Here is a 15,679-nt window from a genome sequence, read left to right on the forward strand (position 1 = left end):
TAGATCCTACCGGACCTGAAAAGCCTCGACACATCTCTCTGTGGTCCATGTGCAGCTGGTTGTATTTAAGACACACAGCTGGTGAAGTGATTCAGGGTGCTTTCACATCAGGGACCCGGGCCCGGCTCCGAGTACACTTGTCCCACAAAGTCCAGTTCGATTGATTAGGGTGAACGCTCCGTACCGTACTCGGAGACGACTAACGACGGCGGTTTTGGTTAATTTTATTTTGTTTCTGTCAAGTTTGAATGAAGTGTTTTACGATGCTCCACCAATAATAACAGCTGATCTCAACATAAACAAATAGAAAAAGCTGAGCGGAGGGGGGGGGAGCAATCGTACTCGGGCACGGTACAGATCAATCGTACCTAATGTGAAAACGCCCTCAGACTACTCATTCAAAACATTATCTGTCAGTGCTACATATTGCTCCTTTACCGCATTGGTGTGGTATGCCCTACTTCTTTCTTTTGTTACTTTTTTATTGCACCCAAAATAAAAGAACTGGAGAGAACGTGAACAACAGAGAGATTGAATGTGATCAAGCGTTCAATGAACACTTCCATCCAAAAGAATTAAGGACATTGGAAATAGAGTTGAACTATCAACAAAAGAGAAGTGTTCCCTTTTTTTTGATAATGAATTCATAGACAATCAGATATTTTCAGTTCTGCTTCAGATTTTTTTAGCCAGCACTTAAAACACCCGACTACACATGTTTCTGTGAACCGGGCAAACTGCAGAATGGCCCGTGGGATCACTTAATATGGTGCATGAGCACCGAGTGTATTGTGTGTCTACAGCGGGCAAAGGAATGACCTTACCTTCCCTTAAAGAAAAACATCCTTGAAGTAAAATAACTGTGATGCTCTGGGGCTCCGGAGAAATCTCCATCCCCAGAAGAGACGTTGGCGCAGGCAGACCTGCTTTGGGAAGAGGAGCGTCGGAGGGCCCCGCGGGCTGATGACTCACTTTGAGGCAGATCTGAGAATACCGTTATGGCTGCAGGGGCTGGAGGATTGTCAACCACGCCGTCTTAAACCTGAAGAGCTGCAGGAAGGAGGCTCCCCCACACTTCCTCACTAATATTAAATGACAATGAATGAATCATTTTTTATTTTAGTTCGTATTTATTCAGGACACAAGTTATTGAATTATTTTAGCTACTATATGCTCGCACGAAGCAGAGGTGGATGCTCGGAAAACGTGTTTCATGGCAAACACAGAGGTGTGTTTCTTATAGGGAAAAAGAACAGGGCCAATGACAGTGTTCAGGGAATAATAGTCTCTAGACTTGCAGATAGTAAAGTCAAGATTTAGCTTTAAGTTCAAAATGCCAAGCGGCAGAAAATGAAAAAATTCAGAGTCTTATCTGTCTGTGTATTAGAAATTACTTTTTTATCTTAAGAAGACGGTAGAAACCGATGAACTAAATGCAGTGCATAAGGTGTCCGCTAAGCAGAGCAAAAGATTACCTTACTCTATTATACAGTAATTTGAAAGTGAGGTAAAGGTTAATGATGAAAGGAGGGCCACTGTCTGTGGCTAAAGGTGCCACACAGGCAGACAGGGGATTACTCATGAATGTTTTACAGAAATGACTCCACGCTTAGAAAAGGTTTTCAGTGATGGGTTAATCACATGTATTCATTTTTTTTTTCTCTTTTTTATTAGTATTGCTGAAGTTAATTCAACTCTCCTTGCTGATCATCTGTCTTGCTGTCCTCCTGTTTATAGTCAGCTACAATGAAAACCATGTGGCATCTATTACGGTCCATTATTGTGTGATGGAGGATTTAAACATATGAATCATTGAAGGGGTGACAGCTTTGTTCTACATTGCATTCAAGAGAGGAGATGAAGTGTTTCTTTGATCATGTCAGAATGCTTTTGGTTATTGAGAATTCAAGGTCCAGTGTGTCGGATGTAGAGGCAGAAAAATAGCAGACATGGAATATAACAAATAATATTGGTTACTATGTTTTCATTAGTGTAAAATCACCTGAAACTAACTCGTTGTGTTTTCTTTAGCTTAGAACGAGCCCTTCATATCTACATAGGGAGCGGGTCCTCTTCACGGAGTCCGCCATGTTGCACCGCTATGTTTCTACAGTAGCCCAGAACGGACAAACCAAATACTGGCTCTAGAGAGGACCTTTAGCGTTTTTACGTAACCTGAAGGCCACCATAGTTCTCCGACACACTGAGCAAAGTGGTGTGAGCGGAGGAGTATTCAGTTAGTTGCCATCTGCCACCTCACTGCTAGATGCCACTAAATCCTACACTTGACCTTTAAAGGTATAATATGATACATTTGTCGGTTGGTGTTTGTAAACACAGCGAGTTGGCCCCTCCTCCACGGCTCAGTGATGGTCGAGCGAGCTGCAGTGTGAATGAAGAGAGGGAGCGTCGTTACTGACAACAAAGCAGTGAATCAGAGAATTAAAACATCATTTTTTGTATTGTTTCCCAGCGGTTAAGTTCTAAAGTACAAATAAACACAACGACATTCAATTAAAGAAATTCCATTTCTTGGAGTTGTTGGCGACTAACACAGTTTATTTCATTATTTTTTGATATCATCGTAGTTTCCTGCTGTCAGTCAGTTTGGCCTTTGAGCCTTTCTGCCCCCAGGTTGTGAAAAATTCTTTAAAGCAGCTTTTATTAATTGGGCAGTGATAAAGTTGCTAACCAACCTAGATTCATAACCATGGCAACATGCAGAAACAAGGGATTGCTAACTTTTTGCTTAAGAAGACTTCTCAGTTCAACAAAAATATGTGTATTTGATTTTTTTTTTCTTTTTTGCCCATGAGTCATATTCAACAGCTCCTTATGTCCACATCTTGTGTATTCAAATCATCCACTGGAGACATAGTAGAGCAGCAGTTCCATTAAAGACACAGTGAAACAAAAAAATAAATACATTTACTAAGCTCTTAGCTTGTGTTTCTGGGAGAATTGTTCAGTTATCTCTTGTTAGTAAAATGTCAAAATACTAATCTTTTAGTCTATTTTATCTCAAAGTCCCTCTATTTTCTCCTCATGAAAAATAAATATTTTTGATGACTCATCCTACATACACTCATCAAGGGGCATATACATACTAAATGATTTATACAATCAAACGACGCTCTAGCGAAAGTTCATTCAGGAAGAATATAAGATAAGATAAGATATTTCTTCATTAGTTCCTCAGTGGGGGAGAATATGCTTTTGCATGTTAAGGCCTGTAGTTTATTTCTCATTCATTGCTCTCCTCTCACGCATGCTCACTCCTAATTTCCTGCTGTCATTGTCTGGGGCCGTCCATCGTGATATCAGCTGCTCTCATCAGCTGGTCCCATCTAGCCAATAGCACAGTGACACACCTACATTGTTAACCTATCGTCTTGCTGCTGTCTCTTCTTAATGAGATTCTCTCTCTGCCTTTACGTTCATGCTGCTGTTACGCACGCCCCTTCGCCTCCCCATCACCATCACCATCACCACCCAGTCTTTGCAGATTCATCAGCTTCATGATTTCATCATCCTACCAGTCTCAGCAGAATCATCACCAACACCACAACCACCAGTGTCTGGACTCCATGGGGGGATTTATCTCACTGCTGCTCAGGGCAGACGCCCCTCGATTACAAATCTCACTGTAGAGTTTGAGCACCAAAGACGTAATGTCTAGACTCACATCATCTGTTATAATAAACAATTATCTTCATTCACTTGTCTCTCCTGATTGAAATGCAATTTGGGGTGAATAGCTTGTCTGCCCATCAGAAAAAAAAACACTTTAGCACATTGGCATGCCGATCGTAGCAGCTAGCAGAGGACAACCTGATATCACACCAAAGCATGTAATAGATCCGCCTGTCCACCAGAGGATAGCGTGTCAGTGTCACGTTTTTCCTCGCCGAGGCATGAATATTTCACGCGTGTATGAAGGTGCAGTAGCCTACCAGCAGGGGGCAACAAAACAACTTCGTTAGGATTAGGAAAAACGTCATGGTTGGGCTTAAGATAAGTACGTAAACTAAGTAAAATATGTACGGAAAACACGTCACTAACGTAACTTACAAAACAAAACCGGTCTCCTGGTTGAAAGTCATGTGTTTGTTGGACCCATACACCTCCCCTCCTGCTCTCCATAAGCAGTCTTTTTCACTTTTTATTCTTCGTGACTAGCTCTAAGTTTATCATATTCATGTGGATGCGTTTACATTGCAGTCAGTACTGACTACATGGCGACACAAAGGACACGCCTAAAGCAAGAACGGCGTTCTTATTATGTGCTTTTGCCTTCCGCATTATCGTGTCTTTCGCACGCCTTTTCGTGCGACCGGGCTGCAGAGGAACATCATGGCTCAGAGGTGCGTGTTTGGATTTCTGTTGCTATTTTAAATATCAAGAATGTGCTGGTGCTCTGATATATTAATTTCTCCCTCTTTCTCCTCCTCTGCATCTCTGTATTCACCAAACCAAAAATGTTCCTTTGCTGGTGCTTATTGCCACCTGAGATCCTGTTGGATTCTTTTATTTTTTAAGTTAAGAAAGTGTTTGACCCCAGTTTGAGGTCAAGCCCTCTGATGCTACGTGCTAAAGAAATAATCCCAAAGCATTAAATTGGTCCTAAAACAACAATGTGTGTTTTTTCTGTATCTTTATGTGTTAAAGCAGGAAACTTGACTTCACAGCTTTTCTAAAATCTATATCTAGGTACACGTGCAATGTGTTTCTATGATATAAAAATAAAATGAAGGCCACATTAATAATGCAAACGAGTTGACCTCAGGACCAACAAATCCAAGAGGCGGAGGTTACCATGGCAACGTGGAACAAAGATAGCGGAGGCATCCACAAACTGCATGTTTGACTGAGATACAACACAAACTGAAAATACTACAAACTGAAAATACTACAAAGCAACACGGCAACGCTCAACCCGAGATGCAACACAATGAAAAGTCTCTTTGTGCTGAACACTGCCAGAGTATCAATACACCTGAGAAATGAGACCAGCTGAATGTAACGCACTGAATCACTTCAACAATATAACTGTGTGTGTGTGTGTGTGTGTATTTAAGGCAGGGAGCAGTAAATGTAGTGATACCAACATGACCTTTAATGTTACATGTTACACCTTGGTGCTGAGCATTACAAAATGCCAACAATGGAGCCATTGTGTCCTGAACTAACTGTTGTTCACTCAGCCCAGTTTTCTTTTATATTGAGCCCTGGCTGAAATGCACACTGCATATAAATATCCCCTTTCCCTTAGAATACCTTGCTTGTAAGACTTACGTTGAAAGAATCCGGCCAAATGGACAGGTTTCCTCTGAATTTCATTATCAAGACCTCTTGGAGGTCTGCGAGATGCAATTCTCTCAAGTCTAACAAGCGGATTACTGACCTGTCACTCACACAACAAGAGCGATATCCAGAGCCGGCTTCTGTATTTGGAGATTTTCATGTCTCCGAGGAAACAGTTCGTCACCGCTCACAGCTCGTCCTGAACCAAGGAAATGAGACGATACAATTAAAGAAATTCCATTTCTTGGGATTGTTGGCGACTAACACAGTTTATTTCATTATTTTTTTGATATCATCGTAGTTTCCTGCTGTCAGTCAGTTTGGCCTTTGAGCCTTTCTGCCCCCAGGTTGTGAAAAATTCTTTAAAGCAGCTTTTATTAATTGGGCAGTGATAAAGTTGCTAACCAACCTAGATTCATAACCATGGCAACATGCAGAAACAAGGGATTGCTAACTTTTTGCTTAAGAAGACTTCTCAGTTCAACAAAAATATGTGTATTTGATTTTTTTTTCTTTTTTGCCCATGAGTCATATTCAACAGCTCCTTATGTCCACATCTTGTGTTTAAAACCGCCAACACACATCTCACTGTGTTGTGCATCCTGGATTATTCCTTACTTACACAACTTTATACCACTTAGGAATAACTATATTACATTAGACAATCTCAGCTTGTGGCAATGCAAGCATATTAGGTGAATAAATTCCCCCAGCGGACTGGACATTATTATGTGCAGGCATGTGTTCAAGATATAGCTTGCTTCAGCAAATGCCTCATACTCAGCAGCAAATTAAATTAAAATGACCGATGGGGATTGTAGAATAGCACGAGCCAAGTTAAACATTTTTTTTTAAGTTTCCAGCGCTAATGAGAATAAACCACGTGACCTGTTTTGATTAACATGTCGTATACATTAAGTGACTCAGAGATCATGAAAACATAACTGCATTTACGGTCGCATGAAGGGGTTAAAACAAAGGTGTGTTGAGCGATTTGGCAGCTCCTCATTAAAAGTGAATAAAACCTAACGATACTCCATTTGACAGCAACCATTTCCTCTCATCATATTGCAGTTACACAACCCTGATTTCCTCCAAAACAACAACAAAAAAGCCCTCTTGTAAGTGAATTGCAGCTGATTGCCATTGACTTTTAAAGGATTATATTCTTAGAAGTGCAATTCATAAATCACAGCTCAGGATACTGTAAAACTTTTTACTGTAAAATTACAGTAGAATACTGGCAGCAATTTCACCAGCAAGCTGCAATTTACAGTATCTCTACTGTATCAAAAGAATAAAGCAGCTTACTGTAATCAAAGCATACAGTAATTTGCATTAATAATTAAAAAATTACAGTATTTTACTGGCGGCAGTTTCACTGTACTGTTCAATTTACAGTATCTCTACTGTATTAGAGAAATACAGTAACTTATTGCAATTGAAATGTACAGTAATTTTGTGTAATAATTCCACATATTACATTATTTTAAGCATATTTAAAAATAACAATTTAGAACAATAAACACAACATGACATATATGGGGTCAGATCAGTCTCAATATTATATTTTGGAGAAACTATAAATGTTTGCAACATGTTCAGAATGGACAGCAGAGAGGTGAATTATGCAGCACAAATAGTTTGTGTGAGAAGACTCTATGGGCCTTTTTTTTTTTTCAAGCTGACCGCAGATGCTGAATCTATACTGCAAGGGCACATTTTGCATGAAATATTGCTTGAAACTCACATCCTGTTGTTTCCATGCGGTGAAATTTTCTCCCAACCAGGATTCACTCTGAATCGATAAAAACATCCTAGTGTTATTATTAGGACTGTCAAGGTTAGCGTGATAATAGTTGTACCAGGCTCAGTTTTAAAGCTATAGAGAGAAGATACTGGTATCATATGAAACTAGAAAACCTAGTTGATGATGGTGCTGACCATGTCATACTAGCTCGTGGAAGGAGGTTAAATAATGCTATGACGCCATACTTACGCTAAATTTTGGTGAGGAAAAACTGTCATGGACATTTTCAAATGGGTCCCTTGACCTTTGACCTCAAGATCTTTACAGACAGGCCCACTTCGACCTCTAGATATGTGAATACAAATGGTTTCTATGGGTACCCACGAGTCTCCCCTTTACAGAAATGCCCACTTTATGATAATCACATGCAGTTTGGGGCAAGTCATAGTCAAGTCAGCAGACTGACACACTGACAGCTGTTGTTGTCTGTTAGGCTTGAGTTTGCCATGTTAGGATTTCAGCATATTTTTTATGCTAAATGCAGTACCTGTGAGGGTTTCTGGACAATATTTGACATTGTTTTGTGTTGTTAATTGATTTCCAATAATAAATACATACATACATTTGCATAAAGCAAGCATATTTGTCCACTCCCATGTTGATAAGAGTATTAAATACTTGACAAATCTCCCTTTAAGGTACATTTTGAACAGATAAAAAATGTGTGATTAATTTGCGATTAATTACAATTAACTATTGACAATCAAGTGATTGATCGCGATGAAATATTTGAATGGATTGACAGCCCTATTATTATAACACATAGCGTATAGACCCCTATGCACACAAGTGACGTAGGGTTAATGCCTCTCTTATGTTACATGTGCATATAAAATCTGTGTATTGTGATTGCTTTTGCTCGGACACAATGAGGGCTATTAACAACAACAAAGCAAACAAAGCAGCCCCATAAACCAAATTGCTTGCAATGCAAATGTATGTGTTTTTTTTTTTCTGCTGATATGAGCAATCTGCAGGAAGCTACTAACAACCACAACATTGTCACGCTGCCAAGCCCACCTCCAGGGCGGTATACACAAACACACGCACGCAAGCTGGCGTCGGTGAGGGATCAAGTGCAAGAGACCACCTCCACCGAGTCGACATTAAAATGAGAACCTTTTCAGATGAAGCTGAATATAGATCAGATATATGGATCAAAAAACAAGAATGACAGGGCAAAGGTAACACTGTGATCATTTCAAAATGACAGAGCATTGTTTACTGGCAGGTAGCTGTGGGGGTGTACTGGGTAGCCAGTGATGTGCAGCTGTCGGCACCGCTGAGCCATAGCAGGGTTAAACACAACCACCACTGAGCTCTCAATAAAGCTGTGCCAAGCACCACAGAAAATAGCCAATTCTTTCTGTCTGTCTCTTTCTCTATCCAACTCACACACACACACACACACATCTACAAAATGGTAACTTTCACAAAGGAGGGTCGAATAAACCAGTCTGGAATCTATTCACAGCTGTCCAACAACATGAAAAGAATCGAGGTGGTTAGAAGAAATGCTCTTCCTTCCACCGCTTCTCAGCTGTCTTGACTGTCCAGCTGCAGCTTACCTCTCATTAAATGAACACAAAGCCTCCTCATAGTTACAGCTTGAGATTTTGTGCTTGACTCAATTCATAAAATATCAATAACATCAATAAGACGAGCAGCTTATCATTTTCCTTCTTCAAATCACTCTGTGCACATAGACTACAGCGCTACCTGGAAATGATGTTGCAAGTATTGGAAAGAAAAAAAGTGTCACGGAGGACACAAGAACAAAACAAATACAAACTGAGAAGGAGCCAAACTATTTTTAATGACCGACTCCACGACTGGAGTTGTGAACCCAGCTGGCATGGGTTGTCATGTGCCATGTAGATATGAGAATCAGAATCAGATTGATTTGCCAAGTACTGTACATACGGTTTTATATTCTAATCAACTTAGATAGATATTATAGATAAATATATATAGTCTTATATTAGATGTATAATCAACTTTAAATCGTATTAGTTGCAAACATAGACTGTATATAAGAAGTGGATGTAGTCGCCGTGACATCACCCATTGGTTTGTGGACTAACATTTTGAAGTCTTGAGTTTGTAATTTTGTTCGTCGACATCTTGGTTTTTTGCAACCAGAAGTGTCACAAGAAGGTGGAGTTAAGTACAACCGAAAGCTGGCTAAGACATTTTTAGGCGACCAAAATGTTAATATCAACTTTCGTGAACTGAAAACACACTATGAAAGGATTAAATGAAAACACAGACAAATCCCAGACCAGACAACGCCGTGGTAGCGACCTGTCAATCACAAGGTAGCCACGCCCTAAAGCATCCCCTGCTTTATGGTCTATTTCACTCTAAATGGGACCATCATTTACTAAATGAACATCATGCTGTATTGAAGAAGACTTGAAACTAGCGATTGAGACCATAAACTCATGTTTACAATGTTTACTGAGGTAATAAATCAAGTGAGAAGTAGGCTCATTTTCTCATAGACTTCTATACAATCAGACTTCTTTCTGCAACCAGAGGAGTCCCCCCTGCTGGCTATTAGAAAGAATGACAGTTTAAGGCACTTCAGCATTGGCTTCACTTTTCAGATCCGGAGGTTGCCTACTGGTTGCATAATGTTGTTTGTTATACTAAAATTCAATTTAAAAAGTTGCATTGAAAAGTGTCAATCCTAAAGAGATGGGTAGAATTTTAATCATGTGTAACTGTACAACTTTGCATCTGGGAGCTGCCACAGCTGCCTTCAATCATTGGCCGCTGAGCAGCAACGATTCTGTTTGCCCATTGTACGGTTTACCGGACCAGTGAGCAAAAATGAACATGCTTCATTGTTACTGAATGGTTTTACTGATCACAACCTGACAGAAAGGTAAATAAGAATTCATCAATAGATGAATAGTCAATACATTTGCAATATTTGATTAAACGTATGACTTACTGCAAGGAATAGTACTGTATACAAAGAGGAGCCCTCAAATGATCAGATTTAAGGATTTCAGCAAAAACAAACCAGTAAGTTAAATCAGAGTGGGAATTAATGAGGCCTCTAAATCTCCCGTTTATCTGACTCACCATTCATCCACCCAGCCAAAGCTTTAATAGAACCTGATGAGAACGAGCTATTAGCTTTGCCAGCGTACAAGTTCGGTGTTGCCAGCTCTTGTCATGTGGAGGGAGATTTTGCAGTAATTGCCATGAAAATCCTCCAGCTCTAGCCCCGTTTTTTGGACACCTAAAATGATGTAAGACAGGATACATCATTTTCAATCCAAGGTAACAGACTCTGTGTTTGCCTGTTTGGATTGGTTTGCGTGGAGGGCTTTATCCAGTGAGCAGCACTGGAGTTTCACAACCAGTACACAATTTTTTAATTATTAACAAAGGGGACGGACCGAGTTTGTTTCGTTGACCCGCAAACCGCCCCATGAATGACTCTTTTGGTCAGAGAAACAGTCACAATTACAAATCTGTCTGCTACTTCAGCACCACGGACAGCACCTTGGATTTATCAATACACGGCACAGTTAGGCTGCTGATATTTCAGAGTCATGGTCAGGGCTATAGATTCTAACACAAACCTCAGTCAGATAAAGGATCAATGAGTACGGCAGTCTAGACTAACATATTCAACTAAACAACCCCCTCTGCACTCTCTCTGCTGCCAGGGGATGGAGAGGAAGGATGGCAGGTTAACATCGGGGATGCATTTTGGTCATTTTGCTAACAAGGAGGATGGCATCCCCCCTCATATGCCCACTGGGTACATCAGTGCATATCAAAAAGCACATTGACATCTCATTAAAAAAAAACTTACCAAATGCACAAATGCTTAGAAGGAATGGGCAATACCAGAGGCCTGTACTACGAAGCGAGTTCAACATACCCAGGGTGTCTTCTCGTTATCTGGTTTAACTAACCCTAACAACCGCGATCCTGTTAAACGGTCATACGATGCTGGTTATCAACTCAGTAGGTCAGCACAGGGTTTCTCAATCTGGTTATGAGCGCGTCGACATAAAAGAGGGCAGTGTTTGCAGCATGTGACCAATCACAAACATGGACAAGTTTACGGTCAGCAGAGCGGCACATTTTACAAAGGAAGAGAGATATTCCAGGCTAATAGTAACACAGTTGTAGCTCCCAAATGCAGGAAGGACAGCTGGCAAAAGAAAAAATTGCAGATGTGCGAATGCGCAAATTAACAGACTTATTAATTTAACGGAATACTAAAAAGTCAGATATTCTAGTTTGGGCAGTGATATTAAAATACTTTTCAAAACAGAATGGATGAATACATTACAGTAGCCTACATCATGCCCTTTGACAAAAATGTGGCATGTATGACTATTTCAGACTTCTTTCAGCTGAGTCCCAAACTCCGGGGGTGTGAAACGGACTTGAGAGCAAGTAAAAAAACAAATATAAAAACATAATTCAAAGCTGTAAGCACCCACAGCATACAGCCAGCTGTCCGTCCTGCATTTGTCGGTTCAAACCGTGTTGTTTTTAGACTGGATTATGACTTAAACTTCTTTGTATTTTATGTAATATTAATGTAATGTGATGTACATAATGTAATATTATCATACAATCTGTGCACCGAGCTTTGAATGGTCAGTAGGCGGTGCTTTTATATAAGTTGATCTCTTATCTGGAACCAGACCTGCTGCGGAGCAGGTTAGGTGTTCAGCATAAATTACCATGGCGATCTACCCCGGTAAGAAGTGAACCACCGTCGTAGGACGGAAAACACAGAGTTAACCCTGAAGTTACCTCGCTAACCCCAAATCCTGCTTCGTAGCACAGGCCTCTAGGCTAGGATTGCAATAACAAAATAGATACTGATACTTTCTCAAAAGTTTTCACATTTAATAAATGTTCTGCTTTTACCTCTTTACCCTGTGTGGCGTTTGGCATGCCAGGTTGTGCTTAAGGAGCAGAGAGAGAGAGGGTTAAAGAGTGCTACCTTGAGAAACGTTCACTTTTTTCAACATTGGATGATCTTTATAAGAAGTAAAGAAACAGTCAAGTTTTTGTGTCAAGAGGAATCAGAAGCAGTGATACTTCATTACCGTTCTGCCCATCCCTAATGTGAATGAGTGGCAACATGGCGAGGGGCACCTTCTGTGATGCAAGTTTCAATTTGTGGTTGCAGATCTTTAGAATAGCAAATTGGCCGGCAAAAAATACAATATCGCAGCAGACTGTAGGCCTGGCCCTTGTCGGAATTGAGGTCTCGCGCGTGCACGGTAACTGTGCGGCTTATGCTGCAATGTTTTCATCCTCCTAGGTAGAAAATAATATTAGACTGGGGGGTTAGTTGAGCATGGGTGACTTAATGTGGCATAGTTCATATTTCATCATTTCCTTTTTGGAGCTAAGCTACTGTTACCTGCTGCAGAGCTCTCCGCTTATCTTCACAAAGATCGCAAAGGCAATGTATTTTCATCATGTGCCTCGTGGTCTTAGCCAATACAGAGATCGCCAGCTTAGTGTCTGCATTTCACAGACACACTCATCAATCGCCGCCGCTCCAAAGCCTTGTCTCAGGGCACAGTTGTGTTAAAGATGAAGCACACAGAAAGAGGTGCTACTTTAGAGGCACTACTGTGTGTATTCTGTCCATTTATCTGCTACCCTGCAGCCTGAGCAATAAACCTCTCTCACGACTGACATGATTATCCACATTCAGCACCTTAAATACTGCGAGCAGCCTGTGCGTCTGCAACCAGGTGAGTTACTGCCCGTCATAGAGGTGACCCATTCTTTCAGAGCAGAAAGGAAATGTAATTTGGAAACCGCACACTTTGACAAATTAATCAACACTCTCCCTCGTGTCAGATACTTTACTGACTTTGGCGTACGCCTCAGGCTAATTTTACTGAATGACATTGCCTTCCTCATTATCTGCTTCCAGCTCACTTTCTAGAGCAGGTGTTCTCTTTGAGGGTGATACTTGATAAGATCGCAGTGGGTTGTAATCCAAAATGGCAATGAAATGGAAGAAGATAAAATAAAAAACCATTGGAGAGAATTTGTGGAAAGATTGATTCACTGCGTTATGAGTTGAAGCCTGAATATTGATATTTCATTGCATAGCTTGTGTTACATACAGTAGGGAATAAAGGCACAATGATTTTTATTTCTTTATCGAATCACTTTGGAGTTTCAGGTTATTTCAGCACATTCGGTATCAGCAGAGGGATTGTCACTTCTGTTCAAGGCGGAGCAGGTCTGATTCGCCACCCCAGAATCCAATGTTAATTTCAAACCAAAGAGAAACTTCTTGGTCACTTAAAATGCATTAAATGTTTTCCGTATTTTAATAAAATATTACGTCTGCCTTGCAGGATAACTGACAGCTGAGGCAAAATAAATACAGGAATTATCAGGAATTAATGGACGACATACAGAACCGCAATTTCCTGATTATGGACACCTCGAAGAGCATTATCTATACCAGTGATTCTCAAAGTGGGGTCCCCCAGGGGTCCGTGGCACTCTGTCAAGGGGTCCGTGAAATAATTTGCCATAAAGTTTAAAATTGTGCTGTATCATTAAAATGTGCATATCTATCTACAGATGGGGAACAATTTGCGCCAATAAAAAAAGCATATTGTGTCCATTACTCCCGCCCACATTAGCTTTGGGCCAACACACAGCAATAAGCCCATTATTTTAAAGTTGAAGCACTAACTGAAAGTCAGACTGGTAAATTTAAATATTTGGATTTATTAGGACTATGTCAGTCTTGCTAGTGTTCATTTTCTGAAATTGTTCATCAATTATTTGAAATGTAGGCTATAAATGCTGTAACGTTTAGTCCAAATGCAATTTGAATAAAATCACCCTGTGTTTATAAAGGTATATAAGTGGTATTAACATTCAATAATATTACAAATTTCCCCACTGTGGGACTAATAACGGATTATCTCATGTTACCTTATCTTATATTAACTTATCTTAACGTGATTCAAATTGAAATGTGTTTCTGTTTATCACTATGAAACGGGTCTGAAGTATTTAAGTTGAAAAGTTTTAGAATACCAATAGCTCCTATGGCATCTAAGAGTACAAATGGTAGTAAGCTTCTGCGTTATCGGTGTTAGGATTAAGGGGGGTCCTGGGGAAATTCCCTCCACTGTAAGGGGTCCATGGCTTAAAAAGTTTGAGAACCACTAATCTATACCACATCTATATCACTTGCCAAAAAAAAAAAAGTTAAAACCATTAATTCATATTTTTATGCCTTTTGCAACCAAAATCTAAAGTTTTTCCTCAATCCCTTCATTCAGTTTCCATGGTAACCCTGTTTAATACCTGGAAAAAATCATGACCATCCCATGAGGTTCATATGTAATGGAAACGTTGTTCACTGCTCCAGGTAATAGGACGGACCAGATACGACTTGGCAACGGGAGATATCTCTAGTCCGCTCAGCTAAGAGCCAGAAAACTAACGTTATGCTAGCAGGATTCAAAGTCAATAACATTGCATACGGTTGAAACACGGTAAATATAATGTCAGTATGTTTAACAACAGGACTAGCTAGCTATCCAGCCCTGTCATTGTCCCCAAATCAATATCAAGATTTTCACAAACAAATGATATAGCGCTATATTTACTACTGTCAGCCTGAAGTAGTGAGTTGAATAGCGAATGTGAGAAGATAGTTTACTGTATGTTGTACAACAACAGTAAGTTCAGAGGGGCAGTTTAACTTATTTTTTGCAGCTTGTGTGTTACAGTCGCTGCCCTGTGGTGTTCAGAGGATGAAGAACTGAAGGACTAGTTAACGTTACACTTTGTGTTGTAGCCAGCGCATTAATTTAGAACGGTGAACAGACAGTTTCACTGGAACTACTTAGCAGGTGTACTGGTCGTTCTCTTAATACATCCATGGTGCTGGTACCATGAGGTGTACATTATCAGGAATTAATGGGCACCCGGCAGCCAATCAGAATGGAGTATCAACCCAGACCAGGGTATAAACCAAAATACCTGTTTATAATTAAATTAAATGTATTTATTTATTTTAAACATAATCTCTTTTAAATGAGTGAAACCGAAGCTATCTAGAGCTATTTCTTGATATATAATGTTTTTGTATTATTAAAGTATAGACTACAATCAATAGCAATATATACTTCAACTAGTCTTAAAATTATTTAAAATACATTTTACTGATAAAAAAAAGAAGAAGAAATAATTGAGGTAGTTAAATCTCAATTGTTACCCTTCAGCTTCAGTGAGTAAATATTAATAGGCCTTTTTCTAAACAGCAGACATTTTTACTTGTCATATAAGGAAACGTTTCTAAAGACATTAGTGATGGATCTGCTCTATTCAAGTGTCCCAGTAAGCCATGACAGTGGGACAGTGAGCTCGATAAGACCCTGAAACTGAAGCCGCTACGTGGACTTCAGCCATTAATTTTATTATTTATAAATAGATTTGAGAATTTTTTCTGTGGAAAAAAGCCCTACAGTATATGGCTTATGGGATAATAATGTTTAAGTAAAATGCTCTACAGGTTTGGATTTC

The sequence above is a fragment of the Sebastes umbrosus genome, chromosome 1 (assembly GCF_015220745.1).
Source record: "Sebastes umbrosus isolate fSebUmb1 chromosome 1, fSebUmb1.pri, whole genome shotgun sequence".
Taxonomy (NCBI): Eukaryota; Metazoa; Chordata; class Actinopteri; order Perciformes; family Sebastidae; genus Sebastes; species Sebastes umbrosus.